Source organism: Gorilla gorilla, chromosome X (assembly GCF_029281585.2).
Source record: "Gorilla gorilla gorilla isolate KB3781 chromosome X, NHGRI_mGorGor1-v2.1_pri, whole genome shotgun sequence".
Taxonomy (NCBI): Eukaryota; Metazoa; Chordata; class Mammalia; order Primates; family Hominidae; genus Gorilla; species Gorilla gorilla.
Genome location: NC_073247.2, coordinates 74987327 through 75000745, shown reverse-complemented (window position 1 = coordinate 75000745; position 13419 = coordinate 74987327). Strand labels below are relative to the sequence as shown.

Sequence of the window (13419 nt, the reverse complement as noted above, 5' to 3'; positions counted from 1 at the left end):
CATATCCTTAGCCCACTATTTAACGGGGTTGTTTTTTTCTTGTAAATTTCTTTATGTTCCTCTTAGACTCTGGATATTAGACCTTTGTCAGATGTATAGATTGCAAAAATTCTCTCTCATTTTGTAGGTTGTCTGTTCATGCTGATGATAGTTTCTTTTGCTGTGCAGAAGCTCTTTCATTTATTTAGATCCCATTTGTCAAATTTTTCTTTTGTTGCAATTGCTTTTGGTGTTTTTGTCATGAAATCTTGAATGGTATTACCTAGATTTTATTCTGGAGTTTTTATTGTTTTTGGTTTTACATTTAAGGCTTTAATCTATCTTGAGTTAATTTTTGTATATGGTGTAAAAAAGGGGTCCAGTTTCAATTTTCTGCCAATGACTAGTTCTTCAAGCACAATTCATTAAATAGAGAATGGTTTCCTCATTGGTTGTTTTTGTCAGGTTTGTACAAGATCAGATGGTTGTAGGTGTGCAGTCTTATTTCTGAGTTCTCTGTTTTGTTCCATTGGTCTATGTGTCTGTTCTTGTACCAGTACCATGCTGTTTTGGTTACTGTAGCTTTGTAGTATAGTTTGAAGTCAGGTAGTGTGATACCTTCAGCTTTCTGCTTTTTTAAAGCCAGTGTTAAGAAGGGTATTTCCTAGATTGTTTTCTAGCAATTTTGTAGTTTGAGGTCTTACATTTAGATTTTTGAACCATTTTGAATTAATTTTTTGTGTATGATAAAAAGTAGGGCCCAATTTCTATCTCCCACCTGTGGCTAACCAGTTATCCCAGAACTATTTACTGACAATTTTTTTTCCTCACTGCTAGTTGTTATGATGTTGTCAATGAACAGATGATTGCTAGTGTGTGGTTTTATTTCTGAGGTTTCTATTGCCTTCCATTGGTCTATGTGTCTGATTTTGTACTAATACCGTGCTGTTTGGGTTATAATAGCTTTGCAGTGTAGTTTGAAGTTGGGTAGTTTGGTTCCTCCAACTTTGTTCTTTTTACTTAGGATGGCTTTGGCTGTTCAAGCCCTTTTCTGTTCCTTGTAACTTTTTGATGTTGATAGTTTGATAAGAATAGCACAGAATCTGCAAATTGCTTTGGTCAGTATTGCCATTTTATTAATATTGATTCTTCCAATCCATTGACATGGAATTTTTTTCAATGTATTTGTGTCATCTCTGATTTGTTTCAGCAGTGTTTTGTAGTTCTCTTCGTAGAGATCTTTCAACTTCTTGGTTAGCTATGTACATAAGTATTTAATTATTCTTTGTAGCTATTGTAAATAAAATGGTGTTTTTTTATTTAGCTCTCAGCCTAGACATTATTGGTGTATAGAAGTGCTACTGATATTTCTACACTGATTTTTTAAATCCCAAAACCTCACTAAAATCACTTATCAGTTCTACTAGCCTTTTGACAGAGCCTTGGGGCTTTTTCAGATACAGAATTATATTGTCAAGCAAGAGAGATACTTTGACTTCTTCTTTTACTACTTGGATGTCTTTTCTCTCCTCTTGCCTGATTGCTCTGGCTAGGATTTCAGTACTGTGTTGAACAGAAATCATGAGTGGGGCCATCCGTGTCTTGTTCCAGTTTTCAAGGGAAATTAATGGTTCCAGCTTTTGACCATTAAGTATGATTTTCGCTGTGGGTTTTTCATAGGTGAATCTTATTATTTTGAGGTATCTTCTTTCAATGCCTAGTCTACTGAGGCTTTTTATTATTGGGTGAAGTTAGACTTTATCAAAAGCTTCTCCTCCAACTTCTGAGGCAATCATTTGGTTTTTGTTTTAATTCCATTTATGTAGTGAACTGAATTTATTGGTTTGCATGTGTTGAACCAGCCTTCCATCTCAAAATAAGGCCTACTTGATTATGGTGAATTAACTTTAATGTGCTCCTAAATTCAGTTTGTCACTCTTTTTTTTTTTTTTTTTTTTTTTTAGAAATTTCATGTCTATATTTATCAGTGATGTTAACCTGAAGATTTCTTTTTCCACTGTGTTTTCCCCTGATCTTGATATTAAGTTGATGCTGGCTTCATAGAATGAGTTAAGGAGGAGTCCCTCCTCCTCAAGATTTTGGAATAGTTTCAGTACAATTGGCATCATTTGTTTGTACTTCTCTTAGAATTCAGCTGTGAATCCATCTGGTCCAGGGTTTTATTTGATTGGTAGGTTTTTTTGGTCCTGATTCTATTTCAGAGCTCTATATTGGTCTATTAAGAGTCTCTACATCTTCCTGATTCAATATTGGAAGATTGTGTGCTATCAGAAATTTGTGCATTTCCTCCACATTGCTTAATTTGTGTGCACACAGTTCTTCATAATATTCTCTGAAAATCTTTTGTACTTCTCTGTGACAGGTTGTAATGTCATCTTTGTCATTTCTGATTGTACTTATGTGAATCTTCTCCTTTTTCTCTGTTGCTCTAGGCAGTGGTATATGATCTTTTTTGTCTTTTTATAAGAACCAACTCTTGATTTCTTTGATTTTTGTATTTGTTTTTGCATCTCAATTGCATTCAGTTCTCTAATTTTGGTTATTTTCTACTTTTGGTTTTTAAAAATTTATTTAGCTTTTTGTTTTTAAAAATTCCTATAGGTGTTGGAGCCAAGATGGCCAAATAGGAACAGCTCCAGTCTGCAGCTCCCAATGTGAGTGACACAGAAGACGGGTAGTTTCTGCATTTCCAACTGAAGTGCCAGGTTCATCTCACTGGGGAGTGTCAGACAGTGGGTGCAGAACAGTGGGTGCAGTGCACGAAGCACTACTGAAGCAGGAAGAGGCATTGCCTCACCTGGGAAGCCCAAGAGGTCAGGGAATTCCCTTTCCTAGTCAAAGAAAGGAGTGACAGACGGCACCTGGAAAATTGGGTCACTCCCACCCTAATACTGCGCTTTTCAAATGTTTGTACCAAATGGCACACCAGGAGATTATATCCCATGCATGGCTCAGAGGGCCCTATGCCCATGGAGCCTCACCCTTTGCTAGCACAGCAGTCTGAGATCAAACTACAAGGCAGCAGCAAAGCTGGGTGAGGGGCGCCCACCATTGCTGAGGTTTGAGTAGGTGAACAAAGCGGCCAGGAAGCTCAAACTGGGTGGAGACCACCGCAGCTCAAGGAGGCCTGCCTGCCTCTGTAGATTCCACCTCTGGGGACAGGACATAGCCAAACAAAAGGCAGCAGAAACCTCTGCAGACTTAAATGTCCCTGTCTGACAGCTTTGAAGAGAGTAGTGGTTCTCCCAGCACACAGCTTGAGATCTGAGAACAGACAGACTGCCTCCTCAAGTGGGTCCCTGACCCCTGAGTAGCCTAACTGGGAGGCACCTCCCAGTAAGGGGCAGACTGACACCTCACATGGCTGGGTATTCCTCTGAGACAAAACTTCCAGAGGAACGATCAAGCAGCAACATTTGCTGTTCACCAATATCTGCTGTTCTGCAGCCTCCCCTGCTGATATCCAGGCAAACAGGGTCTGGAGTGGACCTCCAGCAAACTCCAACAGACCTGCAGCTGAGGGTCCTGACTGTTAGAAGGAAAACTAACAAACAGAAAGGAAATCCACACCAAAACCCCATCTGTATGTCACCATCATCAAAGACCAAAGGTAGATAAAACCACAAAGATGGGGAAAAAACAGAGCAGAAAAACGGGAAATTCTAAAAATCAGAGCCCCTCTCCTACTCCAAAGGAATGCAGCTCCTCACCAGCAATGGAACAAAGCTAGATGGAGAATGACTTTGACAAGTGGAGAGAAGAATGCTTCAGATGATCAAACTACTCCAAGCTAAAGGAGGAAGTTCAAACCCATGGCAAAGAAGATAAAAAACTTGAAAAAAGATTAGACGAACAGCTAATTAGAATAACCAATGCAGAGAAGTCATTAAAGGACCTGATGGAGCTGAAAACCACAGCATGAAAACTACATGATGAATGCACAAGCCTGAGTGCTGATTAAATCAACTGGAAGAAAGGGTATCAGTGATGGAAGATGGAATGAATGAAATGAAGTGAGAAGAGAAGTTTAGAGAAAAAAGAATAAAAAGAAATGAAGAAAGCCTCCACGAAATCTGGGATTACGTGAAAAGACCAAATCTATGTCTGATTGGTGTACCTGAAAGTGACAGGGAGAATGGAACCAAGTTGGAAAACACTGCAGGATATTATCCAGGAGAACTTCCCCAATCTAGCAAGGCAGGCCAACATTCAAATTCAGGAAATACAGAGAACACCACAAAGATACTCCTCGAGAAGAGCAATTCCAAGACACGAAATTGTCAGATTCACCAAAGTTGAAATGAAGGAAAAAATGTTAAGGGCAGCCAGAGAGAAAGGTCAGGTTACCCACAAAGGGAAGCCCATCAGACTAACAGCTGATCTCTTGGCAGAAACGCTACAAGCCAGAAGAGAGTTGGGGCCAATATTCAACATTTTTAAAGAAAATAATTTTCAACCCAGAATTTCATATCCAGCCAAACTAAGCTTCATAAGTGAAGGAGAAATAAAATACTTTACAGACAAGCAAATGCTGAGAGATTTTGTCACCACCAGGCCTGCCCTAAAAGAGCTCCTGAAGGAAGCACTAAACATGGAAAGGAACAACCAGAACCAGCCACTGCAAAAACATCCCAAATTGTAAAGATCATTGAGACTAGGAAGAAACTGCATCAACTAACGAGCAAAATAACCAGCTAACATTATAATGACAGGATCAGATTCACACATAGCAATATTAACCTTAAATGTAAATGGGCTAAATACTCCAATTAAAAGACACAGACTGGCAAATTGGATAAAGAGTCAAGAACCCATCAGGTGCTGTATTCAGGAAACCCATCTCACGTGCAGAGACACACATAGGCTCAAAATAAAAGGATGGAGGAAGATCTACCAAGAAATGGAAAACAAAAAAAGGCAGGGGTTGCAATCCTAGTCTCAGATAAAACAGACTTTAAACCAACAAAGATCAAAAGAGACAGAGAAGGCCATTACATAATGGTAAAGGGATCAATTCAACAAGAAGGGCTGACTCTCCTAAATATATATGCACCCAATACAGGAGCACCCAGATTCATAAAGCAAGTCCTGAGTGACCTACAAAGAGACAGACTCCCACACAATAATAATGGGAGACTTTAACACCCCACTGTCAACATTAGACAGATCAACGAGACAGAAAGTTAACAAGGATATCCAGGAATTGAACTCAGCTCTGCACCAAGCAGACCTAGTAGACATCTACAGAACTCTCCACCCCAAATCAACAGAATATACATTCTTCTCAGCACCACACCACACTTATTCCAAAATTGACCACATAGTTGGAAGTAAAGCACTCCTCAGCAAATGTAAAAGAACAGAAATTATAACAAACTATCTCTCAGACCACAGTGCAATCAAACTAGAACTCAGGATAAAGAAACTCACTCAAAACCGCTCAACTACATGGAAACTGAACAACCTGCTCCTGAATGACTACTGGTTACATAACGAAAATAAGGCAGAAATAAAGATGTTCTTTGAAACCAACGAGAACAAAGACACAACATACCAGAATCTCTGGGACACATTCAAAGCAGTGTGTAGAGGGAAATTTAGAGCACTAAATGCCCACAAGAGAAAGCAGGAAAGATCTAAAATTGACACCCTAACATCACAATTAAAAGAACTAGAGAAGCAAGAGCAAAAACATTCAAAAGCCAGCAGAAGGAAAGAAATAACTAAGATCAGAGCATAACTGAAGGAAATAAAGACACAAAAAACCCTTCAAGAAATCAACGAATCCAGGAGCTGGTTTTTTGCAAAGATCAACAAAATTGATAGACTGCTAGCAAGACTAATAAAGAAGAAAAGAGAGAAGAATCAGATAGATGCAATCAAAAATGATAAAGGGGACATCACCACCAATGCCACAGAAATGCAAACTATCATCAGAGAATACTATAAACACCTCTACGCAAATAAACTAGAAAATCTAGAAGAAATGGATAAATTCCTCGACACATACACCCTCCCAAGACTAAACCAGGAAGAAGGTGAATCCCTGAATAAGCCAATAACCGGCTCTGAAATTGAGGCAATAATTAATAGCTTACCAACCAAAAAAAGTCCAGGACCAGATGGATTCACAGCCAAATTCTACCAGAGGTACAAGGAGGAACTGGTACCATTCCTTCTGAAACTATTCCAATCAATAGAAAAAGAGGGAATCCTCCCTAACTCGTTTTATGAGCCCAGCATCATCCTGATACCAAAGCCTGGCAGAGACACACACAAAAAAGAGAATTTTAGATCAATGTCCCTGATGAACATTGATACAAAAGTCCTCAATAAAATACTAGCAAACCAAATCCAGCAGCACATCAAAAAGCTTATCCACCATGATCAAGTGGGCTTCATCCCTGGGATGCAAGGCTGGTTCAACATACACAAATCAATAAACGTAATCCAGCATATAAACAAAACCAATGACAAAAACCACATGATTATCTCAGTAGATGCAGAAAAGGCCTTTGACAAAATTCAACAATGCTTCATGCTAAAAACTTTCGATAAATTAGGTATTGATGGGACATATCTGAAAATAATAAGAGCTGTCTATGCCAAACGCACAGCCAATATCATACTGAATGGGCAAAAACTGGAAGCATTCCCTTTGAATACTGGCACAAGACAGGGATGCCCTCTCTCACCACTCCTATTCAGCATAGTGTTGGAAGTTCTGGCCAGGGCAATCAGGCAGGAGATGGAAATAAAGGGTATTCAGTTAGGAAAAGAAGTCAAATTGTCCGTTTGCAGACGACATGATTGTGTATCTAGAAAACCCCATCATCTCAGCCCAAAATCTCCTTAAGCTGATAGGCAACTTCAGCAAAGTCTCAGGATACAAAATCAATGTGCAAAAATCACAAGCATTCTTATACACCAATAACAGACAAACAGAGAGCCAAATCATGAGTGAACTCCCATTCACAATTGCTTCAAAGAGAATAAAATACCTAGGAATCCAACTTACAAAGGACGTGAAGCACTTCTTCAAGGACAACTACAAACCACTGCTCAATGAAATAAAAGAGGATACAAACAAATGGAAGAACATTCCATGCTCATGGGTAGGAAGAATCAATATCATGAAAATGGCCATACTGCCCAAGATAATTTATAGATTCAATGCCATTCCCATCAAGCTACCAATGACTTTCTTCACAGAATTGGAAAAAACTACTTTAAAGTTCATATGGAATCAAAAAAGAGCCTGCATTGCCATGTCAATCTTAAGCCAAAAGAACAAAGCTGGAGGCATCACGCTACCTGACTTCAAACTATACTACAAGGGTACAGTAACCAAAATAGCACAGTACTGGTACCAAAACAGAGAGATAGACCAGTGGAACAGAACAGAGCCCTCAGAAATAATTCCACATATCTACAACTATCTAATCTTTGACAAATCTGAAAAAAACAAGAAATGGGGAAAGGATTCCCTATTTCATAAGTGGTGCTGGGAAAACTGGCTAGCCATATGTAGAAAGCTGAAACTGGATCCCTTCCTTACACCTTATACAGAAATTAATTCAAGATGGATTAAAGACTTAAGTGTTAGACCTGAAACCATAAAAACCCTAGAAGAAATCCTAGGCAATACCATTCAGGACATAGGCATGGGGAAGGACTTCAAGTCTAAAACGCCAAAAGCAATGGCGACAAAAGCCAAAATTGACAAATGGGATCTAATTAAACTAAAGAGCTTCTGCACAGCAAAAGAAACTACCATCAGAGTGAACAGGCAACCTAGAGAATGGGAGAAAATTTTTGCAATGTACTCATCTGACAAAGGGCTAATATCCAGAATCTACAAAGAACTCAAACAAATTTACAAGAAAAAGTCAAACAACAGTGGGCGAAGGATATGAACAGACACTTCTCAAAAGAAGATATTTATGCAGCCAAAAGACACATGAAAAAATGCTCGTCATCACTGGCCATCAGAGAAACGCAAATCAAAACCACCATGGGATACCATCTCACTCCAGTTAGAATGGCGATCATTGAAAAGTCAGGAAACAACAGGTGCTGGAGAGGATGTGGAGAAATAGGAACACTTTTACACTGTTGGTGGGACTGTAAACTAGTTCAACCATTGTGGAAGTCAGTGTGGCGATTCCTCAGGGATCTAGAACTAGAAATATGCTTTGACCCAGCCATCCCGTTACTGGGTGTATTCCAAAAGCATTATAAATCATGCTGGTATAAAGACACATGCACACGTATGATTATTGCAGCACTATTCACAATAGCAAAGACTTGGAACAAACCCAAATATCCATCAATGATAGAGTGGATTAAGAAAATGTGGCACATATACACCATGGAATACTATGCAGCCATAAAAAATGATGTGTTCATGTCCTTTGCAGGGACATGGATGAAGCTGGAAACCATCATTCTCAGCAAACTATCGCAAGGACAAAAAAACAAACACCGCATGTTCTCACTCATGGGTGGGAATTGAACAATGAGAACACATGGACACAGGAAAGGGAACATCACACAGCGGGGACTGTTGTGGGGTGGGGGGAGGGGGGAGGGATAGCATTAGGGGATATACCTAATGTTAAATGATGAGTGAATGGGTGCAGCACACCAACATGGCACATGTATACATATGTAACAAACCTGCATGTTGTGCACATGTGCCCTAAAACTTAAAGTATAATAAAAAAAATTCCTATAGGTGCAAAGTTAGACTGTTAATTTGCATATTTCTAACTTCTTGATGAATGTGCTTAGCACTATAAACATTCGTCTTAATGCTGCTTTAGCTGCGTCTCAGAGATTTTTGTAAATTGTTTCCATATTTTCATTAGTTTCAAAGAATTTTTTAATTTCTGCCTTAATTTTGATATTTACCCAGGAGCTATTTCGAAGTTGCTTAATTTCTATGTGTTTGTGTAGTTTTGAGAGACCTTCTTGATACTGATTTCTATTTTTATTGCACCTTGTTTGAGATTGTGCTTGGTATGATTTCAGCTTTTTTGAATTCATTGAGACTTGCTTTATGACGAAGCATGTGATTGATTTTAGAATATGTTCTGTGTGCAGATGAAAAGGATGTATATTCTGTGGTTGTTGGGTGGAGTGTTCTGCAGATGTCTGTTAGGTCCAATGAGTCATGTGTCAAGCTTAAATCTAGAGTTCTTTGTTAGTTTTATACCTTGATGACCTCTGTCTTATGCTGTCAGTGGGGTGTTGGTTTCTTCCACTGTTGCTATATGGTTGTCTAAGTCTTTCTGTAGACCAAAAAGAACTTGCTTTTTAAATCTCGGTTCTCAAATGTTGGGTGAATATACATTTAGGACAGGTAAGTTTTCTTGTTGGATTGTACCCCTTAATGTTATGCATTTCCTTCTTTGTCTTTATTTTTTATTGGTTTAAAATATGTTTTATCTGATACAATAATAGTAACTCCTTTTTTTTTTTTTCACGGTCCATCTTTCTTCACCCTTTTTCTCTGAGTCTGGTTGTGTCATTATATGTGAGATTGGGCTCTTGAAACTAAGAGGTGGTTGCATCCTGTCTTTTATCCAGCTCGCCACTCTACATCTTTTAAGAGGGGTGTTTAGCCCATTTATTATTCTGGGTTAGTACTGATATGTGAGATTTTGATCCTATCATTGTGTTAGCTGGTTGTTATGTAGACTTGATTGTGTGGTTGCTTTATAATGCTTGCTTTATGTGCTTAAGTGTGTTTTTGTGGTAGCAGATGTCATTCCTTTGATTCCATGTTTAACACTCCTTCAGCGACTCTGATCATCCTCACTGCTCATTATATGCTGACTATAATGCAGTAGCATGCTAAAAGACACTCCCACCAGTGCCGTGACAATTTACAAATGCCATGACAATGTTAGGGAGTTACCCTATATTCTCTAAAAAGAGGAGAAACCCTCAGTTCCAGGAATTGTCCACCTCTTTCCCAGAAAACTCATGAGTAATCCACCCCCTGTTTAGCGTATAATCAAGAAATAACTGTAAGTATACTTAGTTGATCAGCCCATGCTGCTGCTCTGCCTATGGAATAGCCATTCTTTATTCCTTCACTTTCTTAATAAATTTGCTTTCACTTTATCTATTCACCTTGAATTCTTTCTTGCCTGAGATCCAAGATCCCTCTCTTGGGGTCTGGATCGAGACCCCTTTTTGGTAACAGATAGGCTCTTAGTGCATGGCTCCTTTGTAGTTCATAGTGTTTTCAGCTCTGGTATTTGGTGCAGTGGTGAGAGAGGTAACCTCCTCTCTGGGTACACTACTGGGCCTTGAGGGTGCACCCTCCAATCACTGGCACTGAGACCATGTTTCTTTTGTTAGGTATTCCAGGCTGTGGGGATCCCTTAAGCAGAGTCCACAGCATGGTTATAGGCCCCACCTCTTCTGGGCTGCCCTTGTGGAAGAAGGCAGGCCCCACTCCTATGGCAGCCCATGAGTCCATGCAACTCACTCCTATCCATGATCTGACATTGTGGGCTCCTCTTTTCACTTGAGTACCAACAACATATTTCAGCTCCACACTCCCTAGCTGGGAACCACAGCCCTGGGGTGAGCTCAGGTGTTTTTGTTCCCTCCCCAGCTTGGGGCAACTCTGGTGGGGTCTATGGTGGTGGCAGTGGCAGAGGGCCTGTCAGGTTGACTTGAGTGGGTGTGGCTCCATCCCAGAGAAATCCAGAGCCACAGCTGATTGGAATAATTACCCAGGGAGGGGAAAGCTGTGTTCTGGTCCCAAACTGGGGGGCCCTGCCTGTCAAAGAGCAGAGGGGGAAAGGGGCTCCTGGGAAAGACAGTCTCACCTCCTCTCCTTAGAGCCGTGTACTGACGGTGCAAGCAAAACAATCAGACTCTTCGTTATGTCCCTAGCCCAAGGGCAGCAAGGGCAAGGTGTCATGGCGGAGGAGCTATCAGTTGACTCTGGGAACTCCACCTCAGAGAACTACAGAACCTGCTGCTGGATCTGGGATGATCAGCTGAAGGTGGGGTGGCTGTGCTGCAAACTCAAGCCAGAGAACCCTGCCGGGAGAAGAGCAGGGGAGTCAGGAGTTTCCACAGAAGATAGTCTGGCCTCCTCTGCATAGGGTAACTGTAGCATGCAGTAAGCACATGAAAGCAATTAAGATGTTTGTTCCTTCTGTAGCCTGGGGGAAGCAAGGGTGGTTCCCGCAGCAACTGCAATGGCCGAGGGCTTGTCTGTTACCTCTGGGAGTTCCCTCTCAGAGAAATGCAGAACTACAACTGGCTAAAGTAGTGAAGTGGGGATGGGATGGCTTCACTGGTACCACAGGCCACTGGGCTTTGCCTTCTGGTGCAGCAGAGGTAGGGCCCTAAGCCTGTCTGCTCCTCAGCACTATGGTTGCAGCCCTTATTCTGGGGCGTGTGAGAGACTCTGGCCTCCCTTTTTGGCTGGCTATGACAGCTGGTGCCAGGCTTCTCAGGGATCCAAGGACTGTGAAGCTCAATGTGTTCTTGAGTGGTGGCTCCGCCCAGACTTCAGGCAGTTGACTGTGCCATTCTGGAGGTGGGCATGAGGGCATGGGGTGTAGGGGGATGGGCAAGGTTTGAGAGTTCTCCTGTGCCCAGGATTGCAAAGGTCCATGGCAGAAGTGTGGGTCTTCAGGGGCTCTTAGTCACTCCCCCTTTCCCCATGGTAAGTAGCCTCCCCTGGCTCTGTGCCAAACTTGGGTGGGCAGCTGTCTTGCCTTGCTCTTCTCTGCTCTCTGAGGGCAACCAGTGCTTCTATCATGAATCCCAACTTGGCCTTCTGGACAATCTACTTGAACAGCTAGTGTTTACTTGCAACTTTGTCTCATCTCCCTGAGAGCAGTGCACACTAGCTGCTTCTAATCAGTCATCTTGGTGCTTCTGTTTTTTCTCTTCTAATATAGGCATTTAAATTGCTTTAGTTGTATTCCATTAATTTTTATATGTGAGCGATGACTATCTAGGCCAGTGGCACAAGGGAAACAGAATTTACCAAGACAGTTGTAGGCAGTGAAAGGCAGATTTATTAGAGAAAGTATGAAAATACGTTGCAAGAAGGCAATGGGCCGTATCAGTAGGAGGGAGCTGACTGCCAGGAGACAAAGGCTTGCTGAGGATTTTGTAGAATGGAACTTGGAAACTTGCATTCTTCTGTCAGCTGGGATGTTTAATAAATTGAGTAATTTGATGGTAAGCAGGAAGTTTGTGAGTTATGTATGTTATTTGCTCAGGGGGGCTATATGTCCTGGGCCATAAAGAAAAACAGACCTACAATTCATCTGCTTCCTCTTTTTGTTTATATATCTGGAAGCAGGAAGAAAGGCATAGTTATAGCTTATTTGCTTTATCTCTTTACTTTCACCTGCTCCTGCCAGCCTGACTCGTTTTTCCTAATTAGGACGCCACATTTCCTTCCTCACAGAGTAACAATGACAAACCTTTGGCATGTGGATATAGGTCTTATCTTCCAACTGCTTCCTGCTGACCAGGGGTGTAGAGTTGTCTCTATCAAGTATTGTAACTCAGTTAGGACATTACATGGGCCTAAATCCTTGGGTTGGGAGTTAAATTTGGCAGAGTTGTTGTGAGACCAATGGGGAACAGCATTTGCAGCCTAAAATTTTATCCTGCTGCATCCAAAGGAGAGTTATGGAGTTCTTTTAGTGGCCAATATCCTCACTACAGTAATATCTTGGTTTGAATTTGTTGTATTCTAGAAGACACAAATTTGAGTAGTAAATTTAGGATGCAAGGGATGAAAAGAAGGAATAATAAAATGCCTGTTTTTGGCCCCAGGAATAAGAGCAACCAGGACAACGATCTCCAAGTAGATGCCCATTAATACCATCCTTGTGACACTTTTTTCTCAATTTCAGCCTCTAGCTCCCTGAGGTGTTTGACATGAGCCCACAGTATTTCTGACTGATTAACATAAATGCAACGTTCTTCTTCAAACGCTAAACATATGTCCTCTTGGGCTGCCGTAAGCGGATTTAGGTCACAGCAGTTTTGGAGAACAATTGTTGCTAAGGAGTCGACCTGATTTTGGAGGACTTCCAAGGTCTCAGAGATGCATTTGAGCTCAGTGGCAAGTTCGATTGAGAGGATATGATAAGTATGCACTGCGAGGCTCATACCTTTTATTCTCATACCCAATCCAGTGACAATGCCTGTGCCAGGCAGTAAGGGAATTAGATGGATTGGCCATTTTGCCCTGCTAGGACTGTAAAGCATGATTGGGAAGGACTAATTGGAAGGAGCAATTTGGGTGTCTGGGGCCAAGTAAACTAGTGTATGTGTTCCAGCCTGGTTGGCTGGAAGACAAACATAGGCATTGGTTCAGCAAAGGAAGAATGCTCTCTCAGATATAAAGCAAGAGAATAGAGT

At 41.1% G+C, this 13419-nt stretch overlaps 1 long non-coding RNA gene across 1 annotated transcript in view; it reads right to left on the bottom strand.

The window, feature by feature from the left end:
• LOC129530155 (uncharacterized) overlaps window positions 1-11049 on the bottom strand; it is a 71999-nt gene extending 60950 nt beyond the window's left edge. Inside the window, exon 1 of the long non-coding RNA XR_008675714.2 lies at window positions 10848-11049. This is a non-coding gene — a long non-coding RNA (uncharacterized lncRNA). The remainder of the gene's footprint in view (window positions 1-10847) is intronic.
• Window positions 11050-13419: the final 2370 nt, after the last annotated feature.